The sequence below is a fragment of the Myodes glareolus genome, chromosome 24, assembly GCF_982192425.1.
Source record: "Myodes glareolus chromosome 24, mMyoGla1.1, whole genome shotgun sequence".
Classification (NCBI taxonomy): domain Eukaryota; kingdom Metazoa; phylum Chordata; class Mammalia; order Rodentia; family Cricetidae; genus Myodes; species Myodes glareolus.
Genome location: NC_142049.1, coordinates 32479430 through 32495753, shown reverse-complemented (window position 1 = coordinate 32495753; position 16324 = coordinate 32479430). Strand labels below are relative to the sequence as shown.

Below are 16324 nucleotides of genomic sequence, written 5' to 3'. Positions count from 1 at the left end.
TTTTTCTTTGACCCTTTCATCATTCTGTAGTAAGTTGTTTAATTTCTACAAGTTTACTGGGATTTTGTCGGCTGTCAATTTTAAGTTTTGTTGTGCAATGGTCAGATAGGACACCTGGAATCATTTCAGTTTTCTGTATTTGCTAATGTTTATTTTGTGTTCCAGTATGTAATCTATTTTAGAAACACTTCCATGTGCTGCTGGGTAGATTGTCTACTCTTTGATGTTTGGGTGGAATGTTCTGTAGATGTCTGTTAGATCTATTTGATGTGGGATGTCATTTAATTCTAATGTTTTTTTATTTTTTGTCCAGATGACTTATCTGTTGGAGAGAGTGGGGTATTTGAAGTTACCTATGGGTTTTTGTTATTCTGTTTTTAATTCCATTACAATGCTTTTTACGAAATTGGGTTCATCAGTGTTTGATGCCCGTGTATTTAGGGCAGTAATGTGGTTTGGGTTACTTCTTCCTTTGATTAGAATGAAGTGTCCTTTTTTGTCTCTTCTGGTTACTTTGAGTTTTAATCTATTTTGTCAGACTTTAGGATTGCCATTCCTGCTTGATTCCTGAGTCCATGTGAGTGGAATACTTTTTTCCATCCTTTCACTTTACAGCTAAGATGGGTTTCTTATAGACAACAGAAGGACAGATTTGTTTCTTAATCATTCAGCTAACTTGTGTCTATTGACTGGGTGGTTGAGGCCATTGATGCAGCCCCCGCTGAAAGGTGTATTTAGACTGCAGTCATATTTTTCTGGTTTGCTTAGTTGTGCTTTGTATTTTATTAATTGTAGCTTTGTTTTTTTCTCTCTAGACTTCTGTGACTGTATCTTTTTCCCTCTTTGGTTCTAAGTATTGCTCCCAGGATTCTATTCAGTTTGTTTTTGTTGCTGTTGTTGGATGTGATGTCTTTCTTTACACCTGGTAATGGTGGATGGCTTTTCTGTATGCAGTGTTCTGGGTTGGTAGCTGTGGTCCCTTAGGACTTGGAGTCTATTGCTCCAGGCTTTTCTAGCTTTGGATGCAGTGTTCTGGGTTGGTAGCTGGGGTCCCTTAGGACTTCGAGTCTGTTGCTCCAGGCTTTTCTTGCTCTTATAATTCCCAATCAGAATCAACTGCTATTTTGATAGGTTTTCTTTTAAATGTGAATTGTGGATTTTCTCTGTCAGCTTTCAATGTTCCTTTTCTTTGTTCTGTATGCTTAGTGTTTTGACTGTGATAGGCCATGAGGAGTTTCATTTCTGGTCTCGTCTAATTGGGGTTCTATATGTTTCTTGTATATGATTGTCTTAAAGATCTGATCTGTGTCATTTACTTGGCACTCTTGTCCCTCAGCTATGCCTATAATTCAAAGGTTTAACCTTTTAATAGTATCTCACATTTCCTGCATGGTCCTTTCCTGTGCTTCCTTAAATTTGTCATTTCTTTGCTTGTTTGATCTAGATTCTCTACTTTATCTTCAAGGCTTAATATTCTATCCTCTGCTTTATTCATTCTCCTTGTCTTTCCCCTGAGCTTTCTAATTGAAATATTTTTTTTCAATTCTGTCTTCACTTCAGCCTGTGTTCTTTTCAATGTTTCTAACTTCATTGGATTCAGCTTTGAAATAACTGCTGAATTATCTTTGTTATTTCTTTCGGGTATGTGCTAGTATTTTACTTGGCCATTGCTCAGGTATCTATTGTTAGCCTCTTGGTATTCAATGAAGTGTTTGTTTATATCTTCTTTAAATTCCTTGTCTTCTTTCCTAAAGTTTATGATTCTTCTTTGAAATTCTGTGTCCTGGGGTTCCTCTAGGCAATTATCATTGGGCAAGTGGTTTGGTGGAAGACGTGTGATCTTGGTCATTCAGGTTGGCTTTGGTTTTGTGATCTGACCTGGGCTTGTGAAGTTCTTTCTTTGGTTGTATGGCTGATAAGACAATCTTCTTGGCTTCTATTGGGTCAATGCAGAAGATGTCTGACATAAGATAGGTCAGGTAAATATGGTCTATAAGCTATTTAATTGGACCAGAAAAAATATGACTCTGAAACCACAAGTCTTGAGCTTGGCCTATGGGTGCAGAAAGTCACAGTCATGGGGGAGCGGGGGAGAGATCAGAGAAGAAAGGCGTACCTTACCAGTCAATGGTATGCTATGTGGAGATGGCAGCAGGCAGGGTAAAAGAGTGAGAAAGAGAATAAGCAGCTTCCAGGCACAGGTGGTTCCTGAACAAACCCGGTTCTTGGGCTGAAGGTGGAGCTAGGCTATGGGTGTGAGACAACCGTAGGCCAGGGCAGAGGGAAAAGGAAAGGGAAGAAGTGACTTACCTGCAAAGGTTACTCATGAACAAAATGGGTAATGTCTCTTAATCTACTGTGTATTTTGTAAACGTTCCCCCAGGGTGTGGCTCCTACTCTCTGTCTTCATAGTATTTTCCATGAGAGCCAGTTTGGGTCCCTCCCATATGCCTGTCTTTCCTGCCATACCAAGAAATAACTGTCCAAATCAATATTATAAAGCTTTTCTATGGGTTTCTTCCTGAGAAGTTTATTATTATGGTTATTATTATCATCATTATTTATTATTATTTTATGCTTTGCATATAGGTATGCTTTTAAGTAAGGCCCTAATTCATATTTTGCATATTGATACCTAGTTTTGCCTATAGCCAAAAAACACACAAACAAACAAGCAAACAAACAAAAAACCTCTCTTTCAATCGCCTTTACACTTTCATCAGAAATCACAGGCCATTTAAGTAACAGTTGACTTCTAAGTCTGCTGCTTTCTCGGTGATCCATAAGTTTGTCTTTATCCCAAACCACGCTGTTTCATCTGCTGGAGATTTCTAATATTCAGAAATTAGTTGTGAGACCTCCACTTTTGTTCTTCTTCAAGACTATTTTCTATTAAGCTTCATTTTCTTTCACTTAATCTCTATTTTATTCTTCTGGTTTTTATTAAAGAACTCCAGAAATGTATTGCCTACAAAAACGATTTGTAGAGAATTACTCAAAGGGTGCCTCTAGTGAGAAAAAAGAGAGAAATTATATAAATTATTCATGCTCAATTAGTGAAAGTTCTGAATATTCTCTACTCTCTCCTTTCCAGAGTTCTCAGGGGCTAACTGGGCTCTCATACCTCCCCTGTGGCAGCAATGGGCCATTTCCAGCAGGGACGGTGCCATGTCGACCCAAATGCCTGAATGCCACTCACCTCCAAAGAGCACGGAGTCTGAAAAGTAAGTCTAATGCTGGGGTCCTGGTGGCAGGGTGAAAGGGCTACCAACATCTCCAAAAACCTCAGAGTTCTAGGAACAGAGCGCCAGGAAATGGGGTCGAACCCCATGCAGTGTGTTAACCTCCCAGAGGAATACAGTGAATGAAAGGTCAGAAATACCTTTGACACTGCATTGGAGTTTAGTGTAGGATGGCTTTACTCTTGAGAAGAATGTGACAGTGATGACTGACAAGTAGCCTGGTGCGCCCTAGTGCAAACTAGCACTGCCACTTTTGCAGCTGAGGTTCATTTTGTGTCTTAAGAGTGATAAAAGCAAAGAAAATAGACTTCGTTGTCTTAACACACTGTTTTCATTTTATGTTTCCTTTTTTTAAGGCTTGTCCAGAGTGACAGTTTCTGTCTAGCTGAGTGGCTTTTCATCTTACAGTTCTTGAAATACACACTTTCATTTGCCTTTTTGCCTTACTTCTTACCATTAAGAACTTCAAATGTACAGAAGAATCTAAGGAATAGGACAGTGATAACTCCTAAAATCTTTAACCAGACTTACTCATTGGTTACACAGAGAGTTTATAAACTTTGTATCCGAAACATTTGAAAGCAAGCTGCAGATAACGTGGCACCCTCTGGCATGGATCTCCTAAGCTTACAGCAGTCTCTACAAAACCAGACCAACATCCTCACTGTGAAATCTGAAACACTGAAAAACAGTGCTACCCAGTATATTGTCCCAATTCCGATGCCCTTGATTGTCTGGGAAACAGTCATCGTCACTGTCTCTTCCCTGTCTTCCATGCCTTGGAGCTGATTGTATCTTTACCATTTTTTTTTTGCCTTGCTTTTGTTTGCATCTTTCCTGGTATTGTCCCCATCACCCCTTGCTTTCATTGCTATTTTTCTTCTTGTTTGTTTGTGTGTTTGATTTGTGTTTGTTTGTTTGTTCAGTACTAGAGATTCAGCCCAGGACCTTTTGAATAGTGTAAGCAATCAGTGTGTGGCTGAGTTACTACCATGCCAAGAAACAAGTTTGGTTGTGTACATGTGCTTTTGTTTTGTTTTATAGGGCTGGAATCAAAACTTGGAGCATGTGCATATTAGGCACATGCTATGCCATGGACATATGTATGTTAGGTACATGCTGTGCCATGGACATATGCATGTTAGGCACATGCTATGCCATGGACATATGTATGTTAGGCACATGCTATGCCATGGACATATGTATGTTAGGCCCATGCTATGTCATGGACATATGCATGTTAGGCACATGCTTTGCCGTAACACTATACCTCCCTTCCCATTATGTTGATACTTTTGAAAACTCTAAGCCACTTACTTTGTAGAATGTCTGTGATCCAAATTAGTTGGGTTCTTTCCTTCTCCTTAGATTCAGGTAAGTACCTGGGTTTATCTTAACAGCCTATCAGGGTGCACTGCTTTATCTGACCTGTTAAGAGATGGTCATGCCATGTTTGCTTGCCTAAAATAGCTTCTGGTAAAGCTCCTTTTATAAATTGCCTCTTTTATTTCTTGTAATCAATAAGTTTGGCAAACACAGAGACCCTGTGGATGTGGATATTGTCTTCTGGGGTTAGTTTTCATTAAATAGCATTAGCAAACCTATATAGTCGTACAAGAATTTTTAGCTGATCCATTAATCTGGACATCTTCTCCTGTCTCGTATTTCCATGTTTATGAGATCACCACACAGAGGATGTATTTTGATGGTCAGGAGAAGGAATGAAGTGAGACCATGGTGTGTGCCTCATCTCTGACACCCGCTAGCCAAAACCCTAGATCAATTTTCACTACTCAGCCTTCAACATGTCCTTAGAGTAAGTGATACTGCAGTGGTGTGGGAGGAGTGGTGTTCTGCCTCACTGAGCACTGCCTATGAGCTGTTGCACGGAACAGGGAAGATGGGCAGAGTGCCAACTAGATGCCACTCTCCTGCTAAGGACTTTTAAACAACCCTTGGCAAAAGTACAAAAGCTCCTATGATCTTCATGGTCATATTCTAAAGTTTTACATTTAGGAGATTCAAGGAGAAACCCAGACACCACAACAGGGGAGAATTTGCCACTGCAGCGTCCTGCTAAGGTGGAGACGCACTGCCATTCTGCCTCTTTCCAATCTACTTGGCCACCTCAAGTCCTTCTCCTTCTGTCTCCAGCTCTCCCTCATCTACTGCCACTTGGCTTTTCAGTCACCAGCCCTAACTAGATGTTTGTCTGAAGACTGCTAGCTTCCTCCTGTGTGACTAAGTCGGTGGTTTCGTGTGTACTTCTTGCCTTGCAACGAGCCTTCCCTGAGAATGTTTTGAAAATGTTATCAAGCAAACAGCTGTGGGAGTAGAGGCTGCTGCAGAAGTTATACCACATCTGTGTGACCATATTGTGTCTGGGTTTCTATTGCTACAATGAAACACCATGACCAAAACCAACATGGGAAGAAAGGGGGTTATTTCCTCTTCCACTTCTAGGTAACAGTCCATCACTGAGGGAAGTCATAGCAGGTGAAGCAGAGACCGTGGAGGAGGGCTGCTTATTGGCTTCTTCATCATGTCTTTTCTCGGCCTGTTTTCTTACACCATCCAGGACCAGCTTCCCAGGGGTGGCACTGCCCTCAGTGAACTGAGTCCTCCCATGCCACTCATTAATCAAGAAAATGCCCCACACTCTTACACACAGGCCAGTATTGTGGTAAAATGTTCTCAATTGAGACTCCTATTTCCTAAATAACTCTAGCTGGTGTCAAGTTGACATAAAAGTACATAAAAGTAGCCAGCACATCATGCATGGTGGTGAGTCTAACAAAGGAGCCTGCCCTGGGAGAATACATTAGTATCTTAGATTTGCTTTTTCTGAACAATGTACTTGCCCCACTTTTCCTAAACAACTCATCAAAGCAGTGGAGGGCTGAGGTTCACACAGCATGTTGGTTGGTGGCTGCATCCTGTGCTCTCCTTGTGCCCTGTGTGCTGTCTGCTTCTCTGTACACGGAGCTTGGAGGATGACCCTGCAGATGTTGCCTGTCCTTCTTCCTCCTGAACAGTAACACTGTTCTCCTGTGCCAAACCCAAGGTCCCAAGTAGGCCTCCTAGCATTCTGATCACCACCTACAATGTCCTTTGTATCAGACATTAGTGTGCAACTGCTCCACTGCTGATTCCCTGGCCCCTGACTCAGTCCTTGGGGACACAGCTTTGCCTCCTCCATTTCCAAGATGCACACATAAAACAGTGCATAGATGAGTGGAGTGGTCTGCGGTTCTACATAAACACGAAAGAACTCACTTACATTTCATTTGAATGTATGAATGGAAAGGAGGATGCCTCTGTTTTCATTTCCCAAGTGTATCCGGTGGAATTTCAACCCATTTAACAACCTGTGTTTCAGAGAATGAAACATGGATGAAAAGTCCCATCCACAGACTTGCTGGTCACTTGAGATAGACAGGTCTCTACCTAGGCAGCCCTGAGCTGCTAGCCTTTCCAGCCTCCTGACTCTCATAGATACTGTGCATAGACATGTGTATACATAGCATAGACGGGAAATTGGAATGGAGCTTATTTATGCAAAAGTATTAAGCATGTGTGTGCCCTGCTCTCCAAGAATTGACCACCACTCCATCATCAACCCCTGCTAAGAGTTGTGTATCAAAACCCAAATGCCTTCCACCCACCCCCATCTTTATGGGTTCGACACCACCACCCTGGAAAGCATACATCCAGCTCATGAACTGTCAAGGACATCCTCAAACTGTAGCCCCTCCCCCACACAAATGCATTGTAGATTGTGTTAAAGTTCACCCAGGTCACTCATATCACACTTCTTATGTGTGTGTGTGTGTGTGTTTGCCGATAACCTATAAAAGGATGCATATGTGTAAGGTTAAATTATTTATAGATTACTGATAGTACACAGCTGATCAGAATAGATTATCACAGAAAATAACAGAAAAGTGTTTCTTAATGAAGTGGACAACACATGAGCTTCTAAAGAGCTGTGTTGTGAAGAATCTCTGGTTGGTCCCTTTGTTGTGCTGGGAGATTTCCTTCCCCAAGGCAACACAGTAGCAGGGAGGACTTCCCAGTCATGAGCATCCTCACAAATGAGCATTAGGAAGGGTTCTTTTTGGAGCTTCAGTTTGAAAGTTAATGGTTTTAAAGCATCCTATATTAACTTCTCCTTGAAATAACTGAAGGGGTCCTAGGATGCTCAGGGATGGCAGATGATCACTGCCCTGGCTCCATCCCCATGACAACGCCATGCCCCAACAGATGCCTATATCCCCATTACTGGTTCATCCTCTTTGTACCCACGCTTTGGATACTGGGACTCCCCATCCTCACAGCTTTCCTTGGGAACTGTGATGTCCTTTATGTGTCCATGTAAGGAAATGAATGGACAGAGAGTCTCACAGGTGAACTCAGAGAAGACATGTTGGTTCTCTTGTCCCTGTCATCAGAACATGCCTAGATGCTGGTGTGCTCCTCATGTGCTTCCCTTCTGTGGATCCAATGGCAAGGTGTTGCCAGTCAGGGAAGCACTGGTTATCTGAACTCAGCTTTGATGCCTTTGCTGCATCTGTGGGAAGACACAGCCCACAAGAAGAGACCATGAGAAAAAGTAACAAAAGGCTGAACCATCCCAAGGTGGGGCTAGAATCTTTAGGAATGGGAGAAACTTACATTCGCACAGATTTTGTGTTAGCATGAGTGTATAAATGAACTGACCAAGGTTGTAGGAGTCTGGTAAGCTTTCAAACAATCAACTCCTCAAGGAAAGTCGGTTTCTATTGAAATCATTGTTCAGCAGTATACAAAGGGACTACTAAGCCAAGCAGATGCTAAATTCTCAGACAGAATCCTCCAGGGGCACATATGGAATTCTCATTTCACATATTCATTCATAAGGGAACCAACCAGAAAGCAAGTCATCTAAGTCAGGGAGCTTTTTAGTAACTGTGATGTTCAGTAAGTTAGAAAAGAAGCCTGGGTGTGGGACACTGTTACACTACCTCTACAGAGCACTATCACACATTTGAGGTCACTGTTACACTACCTCTACAGAGCACTATCACACATTTGAGGTCACTGTTAAACTACCTCTACAGAGCACTATAACACATTTTGAGGTCGCTTTTTATTAGGCAATAAAAATATAATTATCCATTTTACAGGCAGACCTCTGGCTTTTGCATTTTTATCAGATGTACATCCTTAAATATTTATGATGCTTCTCAAGAGCTTCAGAATAAGATCAAGCAGGCTTACCAGTTTATGTTGAAGCAGAATATCAAGATGTTAAGAAATTTCAGTTGTCCCCCCCAACTTTTCCAGCTGAAAAATAAATTTTGGGGTAATAATTAGGTTAAAAAATAAGGTGATTGCTAAATGATAAAGGACTATGTAGTGCTATCCCAGGTACCTTTGGGTTTATTTGCATGGTGAACTTGACCCAGGGTGTGGGTACGATGGCAAGCGACAGCTGACAAGGATCTCCATCATACAGTCCTACCTCCTGATATCCCATCCTCTATCAGGGATGTGCCCACTGCCTTGTCCTTGGTAAACATAATACAGAGAAAGTGATGGCTGTCTAAAGAATGATGCCTCCCCAACATGTATCAATCCTCCACAATAGTCCAGCCAAGAAAGAATGGGGGATCTTGGTAAGGGACCCTTTCCTAGCCGAGCCTTCCCCTGAGATCACAGCCCCAATCAACACTGGGTTAACAACCTGGGGACAGAATCCACTCAAACTGCAAGCTGCTCACTGCCCTGCAGCAGACAATATGAGGCCACAAAGCCACAAAACATTTTATTTAAGTTCCTAAATTTGGGGTCCCTTAGTCACAGCAATGGTAGCATGCCTGAAGTGAAGGGTGTGTGCACCCAGACATGCAACTCTTGAGTGACCTTTTTCATGGCACTTTCTTTGCTGGAAGAGCATCTGCCCTACTCTGCTTTCCCCTCTCCCATTGTTGGATGTGTTAATCTTTCCTTTATTGAGTTTCTTGATTCATGGTCAGATTCAGTTTCTCTTCTCTGCAGCTATGGTGGTGTCCTTAGACATCGGTTAGAGAGGCTGGAAATACAGGTGCTTTATCGTAAGAACCCTTTTTTTTTTTTTTTTTTTTTTGGTTTTCTGAGACAGAGTTTCTCTGTAGCTTTGGAGCCTGTCCTGGAACTAGCTCTTGTAGCCCAGGCTGACCTTGAACTCACAGAGATCCAACTGCCTCTGCCTCCCAAGTGCTGGGATTAAAGGCATGCGCCACCACTGCCTGACTTTGAGGACAGTGTTAAGTTCAGAAAAGCGTGCTCCATTCATGGCCAAGAGGGAAGAATTTCCTTAGTTGGAATCAAGGCTTCAGACTTGCAGAGACTGTTTCCCCCAAAGCTATATGCCGCTTGCTTGGTCTGGAGCCACTGCCCAGTGTTGGAGTGAAATTGTTTTTGCCATTCTTTTCCCAGAGTAGTATGTACAAACACATTTTCTGCTTGCGATTGCAGTCCCTTTATCAACCTAAACAGCTGATCTTGGAATCTTGGACTTCCTGTTCATCTGTACAGAAGAATTATGAGTTCTTTTGCTGTTCTAGACTATGAAAGTTGCCAGAGCAAATTTGGGAAGGCATGGCACTCCACAGGACTTTGCTGGTTTTCTAAGGTTATTAGTTTAAGGATGTTTTTGCAAATCAATGCCTGGATAATAATATCAGCTGTAACAAGCCAACCTCTTCCTGATGTTCCTCAATATTAGCACTGTGCTTATTGGAGCCATGTTACCACAGAAGACACCCTCCTCATTTTAAATGAGAGACAGTGAGGGCCAGGGGCATGGATCAGTGATAAAGCAATTGCCTAGCTTAAGGAGGCTCTGGGTTCAATCCCTAGCAAGCCAGAAAATAATTTTTTAAAGTGAGGACTCAAGATTAGAAGTCAGTTGTCTCTAGTTCCTTTGAAATGATTGTGTGGATTTAGTGTGTGTTTCTAGTGTCTCAAAGAATAAAAATACAGATAACTAAATAAGAAAGCAGTTAGTGTAGTTTGTTCGTTAGTCTGTAAAGTTGTCAAGGAATGAGAGAAATCAAGTTGATAGTCTCAAGTCATCGGGATGGTGGCTGTCCATGCCCTTGTTATTCTCACTTTTGTTTACTAGTTTGATCTGTCTGGAGAGGCAGTTGCTTGAACACTGAATTTCACTGGCGACTGGCATGTGATTTTTCAACTGCAGTAGGTCTATTTAAGCTCCCAAGTAGAAGTTCTCCTCTGCTTGTAAAATTTCAATTCTTTTCTGAAAATATGTGAAAAGATCCCATGTCTACCCCTGTAGCCATATATGGGGCTGTGAATGTAAATGTCCATTTTCCTGAAACTGCTCTTCAGATGAAAGAAAGGAATGGGCGGGGAGTTTAACAATGCTATTAGGGTGTTTCTCTGTGTCTCTCTTTGTGATGGGGCAGCAAATGCAGATTGCTTGGTAAGAATAGACCATTATTGTCACCTTTTGAGTGCAGCCAATGCCCCCTGCACATTTTTTCTGCGAGCTTGTTTTTCCCCTTTACTGTCATTTAATCATACTATATAATGTCAATATTCTCCAAGTGCCTTAGAGAGATTTTCATGTTGACACCAAGAGCACAGCCTCGCCTGGATACCTGCTCTCCCTCTGGTTCCGTGCAGCATCTTCACATGGTTGTTTGGCTTTCAATTGTCTGTTGGTCATTTGGATTTTCTCTAAGTTGCACATTCAAAATTTTATCGACCCATGTGTCTTTTTCTCCTCACTGGGGATTGCCAGTCATAGATTCTGAAACCAACCACTTCTTTATTATAGTTCCCAAATTTTTCTCCCATTCTCTTAAATAGTTTTGTCATTCTCTTACATATTTTGTCATTTAAAATTTGGGGGTTTTGCTGTTATAGGTTTTATTAAGGTTTTTTATGGGGTGGCTTTTTGCTTTGTATGTCTTCTGAAGCCTCCCTGTATTGGAGGCCAGACAAGAGCTAGGACCTGGCGTAGCTCCTGTGCTTTAACATGTCTGACTCTGTTTCTTACTGTGTTAGCCCATTGCCTAGGTATCGCCTTTATCCCCCCAGTGGCTCCAGCATACCCTGGGGTCCTCCACAGGGTTCTGCACACTACTAGCAAATGAGAAGTCAGAGAAAAGCTGAGACCCGGGAGGCAGTTAGGAGCCAGACCTGGAAATGGCCACATCACATTCTGCCCGCCTTCCTGGAGTGGCCATATCTACCTGCATTGGGCCTGTGCTGTGCATTCATGAGAAGAGGCCCAAAGTCCACATCACCGGGGTCTACAGTCTACCCTACCTTAAGGTACCAAGTGTGCTCACCCGTACTCATCCTCTGACACACTTGTAGTTTGTTTAACAAATAGGAACAACAGACAAGAAACCATCTTGTTCTTAATGAATCCCTATGGAATTTGCTGAACTGGTCTTCCCCCTCCCCCTAAGATGGCCAGCTCACTTTATGGATGGCCATTTCTCTTGGGATTTCGTGCATTTAAGATTCTCTACATCTTTTGTTCTTTCAGTTAATAAAACTCTCATCTCCAAGTGACAGGAGAGTTACCCAGCCTGTTGTCACAGAACTGCCAGCACTTGGTGCTGACACTAGGGGAACTGTCACAGCTGCAGCATGTGGGCTTTCTGGACGTTTTCCTCATAGGTTCGTGTATCACCTCTCTTCAAAGAGAGGGTGTTGCGCTTATCCCTTTTGTTAAGAAATCAAAATGTGTGTCACACAGAGAAAGCCCAGCAGGTTTCATCTGGAATTTTAGTGGTTTGTGGGAAAACTGGCCATCTGAATACTTTTAGATATAAGAAAAACCAGTAGAGCATAGCAGAATTGCCGTGATCGTTTGATAGCATGACCATATTATGATTGGATATGATACAGCCAGAAACAAAGCAACTGTCTGGTCGTGAGGAAAAACGTGAATAGGTCTACAGTAGGAAATTAAGCACATATGCCTGGATCATATGCCAGGTTTTCTCTCCTTACTCAGTCATACACTATATACATTCTAGCACACACACACACACACACACACACACACACACACACACACACACCCCTACCCCTCCCTCCCCTTTGCCACTGCTTTAATCATCATCTTTCCATGTATATGAACTTAGCAGGAAGACAGATTCTTCTCAGACATGTCAGAGCACTGACTCTGCAACATAACATTCTCATCTACAACATTCACACTTGAGAACTATGTCGATGACTTAAAAAATCACCTGGAAATAATGCCATGTTTAAAGTCAGTTAGAGCTTTCTTTTGGGCCACTCTCATAACTATCTATAGGCCACAGGTTGGATATAAGAAAACCCTGCACCCACTTTTTTCTTTAGCAAAACTATCTTGGCGTTTCTTGCTTATCCTCTTATGTTTTATAAACTGGTCATCAATTGAAAGCCCCCAGTATATCTGCATTCAAATGCTAGAAAATCAGCATCATTCAGACAGTCTCCTGTCCTGTGCCTTGGGAAGGTGTCTTGCTTTCTGAAAAAGAGCAAAGTCGAAGTGTCTCTTGCTTTTGCTTGTGCTCCATTGGTTGATTCAAAGGCTATTCTGTGATGGCTCCTATAAAATAGATCTCTTTATTGTGTTTAAAAATGCTTCACTAACTAAATGGAGAAAAGTATTGATTCATATAGCTTGGCCTTGTTCCAGCTGTCCAGTTTTCCCTGTTTCCTATTAGTCATGAATTGCCTTCAATCTTAGCAGACCTACTAATGGTCTCTATTAGTCCTTATCATTCTTAGAGGTTTGGATCTGTGCTCTTTAGTAGACAAAACAAACTCCCTTCTACCTCTGCTTTGTTTCAAGATGGAGTAAAGAAAGCAAAAAGATGATCATATGATTTTCCCTCAATTTTTCTTACATTTTATCAGTATCAGAACTATTTTTTGCCTATTTGGGATATAATGAAGAATTTAGTAAGATTTTAAAAAGTGTGGTTGTCTCTAATGTGAGTCTGGAATGAGACCCTTCCTGTGGTGACTGCAGAATTTACAGAGACTCCCATGCACTCAACCCTGACCCCTCCAGTTCAGTAACCTCTATCACCATGGACCCAAGACAAGAGCATCCTGCAGTTCCTGGGTCCTGCAGCTCCTGGGTCCTGCAGCTCCTGGCCCTACAGCTCCTGAGCCCTACAGTGCTTTTCTTTTTCTTTGAATGTCTTTGTCTGCAGCTTGGATAAATTTACCCATCTTTAATTTTCAGCTTTATATGTACACTTATAAGTAACAACTGTCTTAATTTTTTCTTCTCACTGTTTCTTCATCTCTAATTGTGACCTCAAAGACACTTTACTTTCATATACCAGTTATACACAAGGTTAAACATTTGACCTAATTGACTGGAATGTATCAGTGCTTATATGGAAATGATAGTAAAACTCCAAGTGCAGGCTAAAGCCAGTGCTAATGTTCACTGGTACCAGGCTCTGTCCAAGTTTCAGTGCATTTCTTTTCTTGCATCACATTTCATAGTTCCAAGATACAAAGTGGACTTGTGGGTATCATTTTAAGTTCCTCACCTAAAATGAAGGGACAAGGAGGAAAGAACATGGGAGCGGGCTATACTGGTTCACCTACCTGGTAAGCTGATACTTTCCCCACAGGCCGGACTGGGTGACATCACTTTACCTCAAGTGGGCCATATTGCCAGTATGATTTCACTCAGGTTGGAGATCTCGGGCCTGGGGCCTGAATGTGTTGCTGGCTTTAACCACTCCTGATACCACCCAGAGCTAAGAGGGCTGGCTGTTTGTCTTCTCTGGAAGGCAGAGTCTTCCCCAATTCCTGCTGAGTCATGATTCTGTCTGCAGAAAGCTGAAGGGTGGAGAAAGTGGGCAAGTTCCAGCCCCTGAACAAGTACTTTCCCCTGCTGCCGCCATGCATGCATGGTTTTACTCTGTACCCAAGTTCTGTAGCTTTGATTCTTTCCCTAAAGCACATATGTCAGAAATACTCACAGCCCTTAGAATAGAGCCAAGGCTACTTGCCTTGCTAGGACAGATGGCTGGCTCTGCCCATCTCCCACAACCCTCATGGCTGTAAGCCCCTGAGCCTGCAAGAGTTTCTGTACTCTTGACTTTTGTTCAAACATTCGAAATCCTCCTCAAATGTTCCTTTTAGGTCAGGCAGGGTTCTCCATGATAGAACACATTCCTGACATTCATAGGGTTGTGGGTATGATGTCCCATATGACAAAAATTAAACAAAATCAGAGTTGGGGCTGGGAAGGGGCTTAGTGGTAGAATGTTCTTTGCCTAGTCTGTACAAAACAGTGACTTTCATCTCCAAGACCACAAAAAAGACACACTCACAAAAATCTTATTTTAATTCTAATGGATATACTTATAAATAATAGCATTATGTTTAGTCCAGCCTAAGTTGTGTCGTGGTTATTTTCGTTTCTACCCATCAGAATGGAGTAAAAACTTGAGTTTAGGATTTCTAGTCCCTTCTGTTCAATTGTTCAGCATATTCATTTAGTACTTGGTGTGTTCTAACTCACGGTGTATAGATAAGTAAAAGGTGAGCCCTTCCTTTAAAGAAGCTCACCCTGCGAGAGGAGCAGGCTGGCAGGATGGAACAGCTGCAGCTCCATGACAGTGAGAGGCTGGGAAAGAAGCCAGACCCACCAGGCTGTTTTCCCTTTAGCTCAATACAAAGCTGAACGAAATGACTAGGTGGATCGATAGCAGAGGTATCAACCTGTTTGGTGAGTTGTTCGGCTCTAATAAAGGCCTTTGTGGAGGTCACAGAGACACATATTTCGTACCTGTATAACAGTTGGATTTTTGAGCCTGGAAAATGAGAGCGTATATTTTCCGCAGCAAGGGAGCTGTACACACTCCAGGGCTAGCAGCCTCAAAGGTAGCTGCAACACTCGGTCACAGGTTTTCAAAGGTGAGATAGCATATCTGATAGCAGTCTACCCTAGAAGATGGTTTAAGACTACTGCAAGGTCAAGGGTCTTACAAGTCAGGGCAAGTGTCTTCATGCTCTGTAGCCTTACTGAGTTCACTTCCAGGTCCAATTGTTCTATCAGAATTAGTGATTATTATTCCTTGTGTGTGTTTTTTTCTCTTTTGATGTGTTGGTAGGGGGTGTTTGTGTGAGTTCAAAGCACAATGTGGCTATATATGTATGTCTGTACACCATATGCATGCCTGATGCCACAGGAGGCCAGAAGAGGCCATTAGTTCCCCAGAACTGGGGTTGCAGAGGGTTGTGAGCTGGCATGTGGGTACTGGGAACTGAGCCTGGGTCCTCTGGAAGAGTGCTCTTCATCACTGAGTCATTGTCACAGACCCTCTCCATATACGTTCCACTCAGAAAAATCATTGGCTTTGTTTATAAACACAATACTCAGTTGACATACATAATAGGGACAGGGAAGACATATTTCACAAATGCCATGGCATAAATCATACACACACACACACATATATATTACATTATATATATGTAGTGCCAATTTATCCTATAGTAATGGAGCTACTCAAAATAATAAGATTGACCTAAAATGTGCTTTTTTTCTTATTTATTTATTTATAAGAATTTCTATTTCCTCCCCTCCTCCCAATACCCTCCCGCTCCCCCCACTCCCTCTCCTCCTCCCTCTCCAGTCCCAAGAGCAGTCAGGGTTTCCTGCCCTGTGGGAAGTCCAAGTTCCTCCCCCCTCCCTCCAGGTCCAGGAAGGTGAGCATCCAAACAGACCAGGATCCCCAAAAGACAGTACATGCAGACGAAACAAGACCCAGTGCCATTGTCAATGGCTTCTCAGTCAGCCCCCATGTCAGCCACATTCAGAGAATCCGGTTTGATCACATGCTCATTCAGTCCCAGTCCAACTGGCCTTGGTGAACTCTCATTAGATCAGTCCCCTTGTATCAGTGGGTGAACGCACCCTTCACGATCCTGACCTCATTTTTCATGTTCTCCCTCCTTCTGCTCTTCATTTGGACCTTGGGGGCTCAGTCCAGCGCTCCAATGTGGGTCTCCGTCTCTATCTCCATCCATCGTCGGATGAAGGTTCCCTCTGG

At 42.5% G+C, this 16324-nt stretch overlaps 1 protein-coding gene across 3 annotated transcripts in view; it reads left to right on the top strand.

The window, feature by feature from the left end:
- Positions 1-16324, top strand: part of Otud7a (OTU deubiquitinase 7A) — a 298648-nt gene that overhangs the window by 147440 nt on the left and 134884 nt on the right. For all 3 annotated transcript variants that reach the window (XM_085682681.2, XM_085682680.2, XM_085682678.2), the window contains exon 2: positions 3095-3224. The gene's annotated coding sequence lies outside the window, so the exon portion shown is untranslated. The remainder of the gene's footprint in view (positions 1-3094; positions 3225-16324) is intronic.